This window comes from Diadema antillarum, unplaced genomic scaffold (assembly GCF_040938485.1).
Source record: "Diadema antillarum isolate AM-2024a unplaced genomic scaffold, OU_Dant_1.0 scf00000084, whole genome shotgun sequence".
In the NCBI taxonomy this organism is placed as follows: domain Eukaryota; kingdom Metazoa; phylum Echinodermata; class Echinoidea; order Diadematoida; family Diadematidae; genus Diadema; species Diadema antillarum.
The window spans coordinates 1023438-1029726 of NW_027270973.1; positions in this window are offsets into that span (position 1 = coordinate 1023438).

A 6289-nucleotide genomic window follows, 5' to 3' on the forward strand; every position below is an offset into this window, starting at 1 on the left:
CTCATCTGCCAAAGGTATTCACTTGCACAGACCAAGAGCAGAATGCCACTCGCTGTAACAAGTGGAATGTGATATCCTGTATATGGTCTTCAAGGAGAAGTTTTCAAGAAAAAAGGGGAAGATAGTGTGTTTATTGTTGATACTGGTTGCATCTGATGTTATCTTGGAGTCACATGCAGATTGGACCCTTCAGTTTGATGCCAAGGAAGATGTGCCATAATAATTAGCAGAATTTTTTCACAGTTACAGCACAGAGCAGCATCACTTTCATTGTTTTTTCAACATCATGGATTAGAAATGCAAAATGAGTTTGCTCTACCTAAACTATGCGTTGCATTCTATACTTCAGAATAGACCTCAACCTCAGGACTTTTCTAACTTTTAATCATAGAATACCAGTAGGCTTCTGTGTGTACCTGAGCTGCTCATTCTGCAGGGGGATAACACTGTTTGTACGATTGTACTGTACCTGCAGTATGAACAAAGTGTGTGAGTGCAGCTCATAGAAAATCTTGAACAAGGTAACCCTGTTTATCAAATTCATTTCTCCTGTACAGCACAAAATGTGCGTGAGGTAGTTACATCAGTCATTTTATTTGCATATAGATATGCATGATGGCATGTGTTTTGAAACATAATATAAAGTATGAAAATTCGTTTTTTGTAGATTTGCCTACGTGTACTTTCTGAAGTACATGTATGGTACATTGGTTGACTATGTGCCAACAATGTATGGTTTACATTGTACTGGTATTTCTTCTCCATTCTCTTTGTCACGATTGTATTGACCTCATTACCTGTAACTGTAACACTGTAGAGTGAAGTTGTTGAATGAACATGTAGAATGTATTCTGTGATATATTGTAAATAAGAATATTCATGAGATTATGTAGTGATACGATAGTAGGGTACATGATGAAATGAAGCAGCTGTATTACCTGACTAGATAGACTATAAAGTTAGATTATTTGTCCATCCAATTTGCCATCCAATTTGAGTTGTATTCTGATCAAAAATCAAGAGGTCTATAATGGATACGATTATATTTAAGCTCAAGTGATTTGTTAATACATGTAGTAACTAGATTGTTATTGATAACATTGATATGTCGCACATATTAAGACAGTGGATCAAGAGAAGAAGTTACCTTTGAGTTGAAACAGAGCAGAGAAAACGGTGACATGACTCTAAATGTGATCAAATTAATCTAATCAGGGCCACCACCCGAACTCTCTTCTATACTACATCCACTATATTCACTTTAATGTGCATTATGGTATATTATGTCTTTTGAGCACATTACCTCACCTTTCTGAGTTGTATTCCATTTGTAACAGATTCTTAATAGTCCCTGAAATGTGATTGGGTAGTGAAGTCACTACTCTGTATTTGCACACACACACACAAAAAAAAAACACACACAGAAAAACACTCCTGACAAAAAAGAAACAAAGAAAAACCCTTTTCCCTTAACTTGCAGTAAAAAGAGCACACAATGTTTGGACATGGTCGAACTGGACAGAGGGTAATTTTTCTTCAAAAAATTGAGATAAGTCCTAATCTCAATTATACTAAAAGATGTAAGTAGGAGAAAAGAAGGAGTAGGCCCACATGTAAACACAAGAAATCTCACAGTTATATGACCGGGGGGTGTTTCATAAAGCTGCTCGTAAAGTTACGAGTGACTTACGAGCGACTGGTGATCAGTTCTTGTGCTGAATTATGGAAATTCTGATAAGTATAGCACATCAGAACTGGTCACCAGTCGCTCGTAAGTTGTTCGTAACTTTACAAACAGCTTTATGAAACAGGGCGCAGCATGGCTGATTTGATACACCTTCTTACCCTTATAGGTAGCTGATTGACTTACAGACATTCAGACATTTGGGAGTTTCCCTACATTTTGCCTGGCGTGCATATGTAACTCAAATTTTAACTGGTACATGTATTGCTTTCATATGACCCTTTTATGTTGCCATTTGTGTGTTGTTTTTTCTTTGTCTCTCATGAAGGTTAGGGATGAAATTCAAGGTGCCCAGTGACATATATGCTTTGTTGTGTTTTGTTTGCACTTGATCTTGTCCCCATTGAAAAAAACAAACAAAAACAAACGTACATTGTATAATAAAAAGCATTCAAATACATTGTATAAATTGATCTGTTATCATTCACCAGGTACATGGTAAGATGTTATTACATGTAATCATTTTAGTTGTTTGATTCAGTTGCCAAGAAAGAGGGATTTTATGTTGTATACCTATTAATAGTTCTGTCACCTCTCTGCATTTTTTTTAACATCCATACAATAGATCACAATTCTGCTGAGGACACGCACTGAAATACTTGAGGATAACTTATTTCACTGTATATCTTTTTTTATTGCTTTTTATTATGTATATCTTTAATAAAACTGAGATTATGGATCTTTCTTTCATTTTGACAACACTATAGAGATACACAGTCATGCAGTCACAAGCTGGATATCTTCAAACTATTGTAGTGAAAGCTGCATTTATATGTTCATGAGTACTGATGCATACATTCTTGTCATTGTTATACTTGACACATACATACGCCCATCCTGCACGTACTACTGATGATATCTTCAGTAAGCTCGACATCAAATATAGATGGGGAAATTCATATTCTGGCTCAATTTAGCATGTCATGTTTTCAATATTCCTGAAATACGATTATGAAAGGATATACAGTGTACACCTACATACAGATTCATTATCTACTGATAAAATTTTATCTGCCCGTAATGTTATGTGTATGCATATGTCTGCAATATGTTGGCGTAGCATACCTACATACATGTACATGTAATACAATGAACTTTTTTAAAATGAAACTCTTTGTGACCGGTTAAACATTTTGTTATACAATTTAAACACTTTTCAACATCATGGATTTGAAGGAAAGAAGAAGAAGAAGAAGGAAACTGTGCACTTTGGGGCAAGAAAATGACTTTCTCATAGTCCAATGAGAGTTTTTGTTATACTTTTGTATAATGTACGTGTATTGTGTTTGTAGATGCACTGTGCTAATGTTTGTATCGAATTGGCATTAATAGAGTTTTTGAATTGTTTAATTCCCATGAACCTTTTGAAAGGGATGGTTTCTGTGCTTTTTATCTGCTTGTCAAACGGAGCAATCCTTTACCCAATATGACGTGGTAATTATGTCGTCTTACAGCTCTGTGAGAGCCGAGCCTAGATATGATCATGTTTTAGCTGACCTGTCTACAAATGTGTTGATATTCTCTGCTCCTGTCATTATGTTTCATTGTTTTCCACTGAATGACTTTTATATAGTGGTTTATTTCATCTGTTTTATGTGTTGTAAATACAAGTACATGTGTAGAACGCTATAGAGGTAACATTTGATACTGCATATTGGTGTTTTTGTCAGAATCACTAATATACAGTGAAGCCAGGAGCCATTAGATCACAAGTCTATGTTTACATACTCATTTCTGTTATTGAAATGACAATAAAGAATACTTTTATACTCAAAAAAGGTATGTTCCCATGTTTGTTTTGTTGTTTTATTATTTCAATGAGTCCATCTTTGTAATGTAGGCTACATGTATTATAGCAGGGAGAAGTGTTTTTTTTTTTTTTTTTTTTACTCAAGGTCATTTGAGAAACAGAGTGAGACCGGAAAGACAGAACCATGAATGTTTTTATTGGAACAAACAGCAAATTAGAAAGGTATGGAATATGAAGGATTTTCATGCATGTAAATGGCTATTGCACCTGTTGGGAATCACACATGCGCAATGACAACTGAGGTGATGATGTCACTCCCACATCTTGTAGTGGCGCGCCAGAAATTTATACAAATCGCGATGACTATTATAATTCATTTACACTATTCATTAACTCCCAGGATTATGTTGGTCAATTTGGCAGGAACAGACATAAACTGACGAAATGATATATTGTCATTACCCCACGAATCTCAAGACAAATGACACTGTGATAAAATGTTAGAATAGGTTGATGCATGGTTATGTACTGCAATCGTTAAGTCCTCTGAAGGCGATTTCAAGGAGCAAATTTGGCATACGAAGTTGTTGAATTATGTGCTTGTACATGTACACTTGTATACTTGCATCACAATGAAACTCTGTATAAGGTACATAACTGTGTAGCCGTTCGACAAGAAATTTGTTCATGTATCCAGGATTCTGTGACACCCATCGTGTTTTGTTCTTTTTCTTATAGGGGAATGAAACCCGAATACAACGTGCATGTATGTGGCTTGAGTGAATGCCAAAATAGCAGCAGAACACATCAGTGAAATCTTAGGAAGAACGGACAGTCAGTTCAAAAGTCATGAATTGTTAGCCTTGAAACAGCCAAGCGGGATAAGAGAACTATATTACAACAATTCGTGATACCATGCGTGAACAACGATAAAACAGAAAAAAAAAATTCAACATACAGGTGTATTTTTATTTTTCTACTGCATAATGAAAGAGCACATGGCGTACCTCTTATAAGAAAGCAAGGGGAATAACATTACATGTACCCTCAACATGTGTCGGTAACAAGTGAAAGGATTGTGTACTTTTAATAAAATATAAAAGTTTGTGGAAAGTTCCTCATAGTTGCTTTTGCATATCGTTTTCCAAACGTGATTACGAATTGCTGTGTGTAGTTTTCTTACCCAGCGATCGCGGGAACGAAACTTTAAAAATTCGCAACATTTGACAACTTGTCCGATTTTCCTCAAACCTTCGCTAGTTTGCTGTACTAAATTCACAGCCCCGTTTCGACCCCCCCCCCCCTCTTCCACTCTCTCTCGATATGTATTGTACCATCTCTCATGTTTTAGGCACACATACATTGTATCACACACATATCCGCACATAATAGCTGAAAGGCGAAGCTGCGATATAGAACTCACATTATGTAGTGAAATAAAGACATAAATGCGACTAAACAAGTCCCTCTTCCACGTACCACCTTTTATTGACAACACTATTTCAAAATAATGTTTTATTTGATCTCTCCGCGTCTCCAACATATTCCCTACACCATTTATAAACAAACAAAATGCACATGTGACCACAAAATGCGCGATATTCTTGAGAAAAAAAGAGAGTATAGTTAGGATCGACTTGTACAGTATTGTATCATGTAAAATGCTAGACAGAAAACACATACATTTCGGAGATGGGTATGCACGGTCCTCGATTGATAACACGTAACTAGAATATAGAATAAGCTTATTTCAACTCTTGGAGATGTTTGAGATCAAGAAAATATTGTATACTACTGATTGTAATGGCGTATACTTGTCCGATTTTATTCTGTAAAAAAAAAAAGAAAGAAAAAAAGGAGTTATATATATTTGCCATGCCTACGATGCCACAGCATAATAATCAAAATCTTTCTGATTAATAAGTAGGAATGTATATAGAAAATACATAGTACCATATAAAAAGTGTAGTTGTACATAATATAATGAAAGCGTCAGTAGTGTCATACAAGTAATGTACAAGTGTAGATGATCATATGTATTGTAATCAAAGAAGGCGACCCACTTCCAATTCAATCAGGTATTGGTCGGTGCTGTTTGCGACACACATCACCACAAAACAGTTGGAATAAAATTCTTGACAGCGCCTTTTATTCAATATGCAGCAACGCTATGTCTGAATACACTGGAGCAGTAGCATGAAGGGAATATGTGGTATGCTTATAGTAAAGTGAAGTACATTGTTAAAAAAATACTGCTGTTTCGAACATAAGACACAACGACAGGCACAAAGGGTTGAATACTGAAGTATAGAGCACAGGTTATTTACAGTAAGCTTATACTGAACGGAAAGATTCTCATTTATGCAAGTACAGCAATGGAGGAAAGACAAATATTACAGGAATTCCTTTTGATCATTATATCTGTGATTACATATAACTCATAAACAATATTCTTTAAAATCAAAACTTTGGTGAAGGATGATAGGAAATCAGTCCCCCAGAAATTATGAACAATAATTCTGAGTATTTTACTCAAGAACTTCATGCAATAGGTAACTGATTTGTTTTCTTTTCTTACATGCATTTCAATCTTATTTTCAACCTCAATTTACAGTTTCCCATAATTTCTCAATTTACGAAAATATTTGTAAAAGTCTAATAAATTCAAACATGATGCTATATGGAAAAGAAATACATAACCATCGGATATTTTCTGAAGTATCGCTATTCTGCGTGTAAAACAAAACAAAAACAAAGCAAATCAAAAACCACTGAAAGACCTCTTCAAATTCATC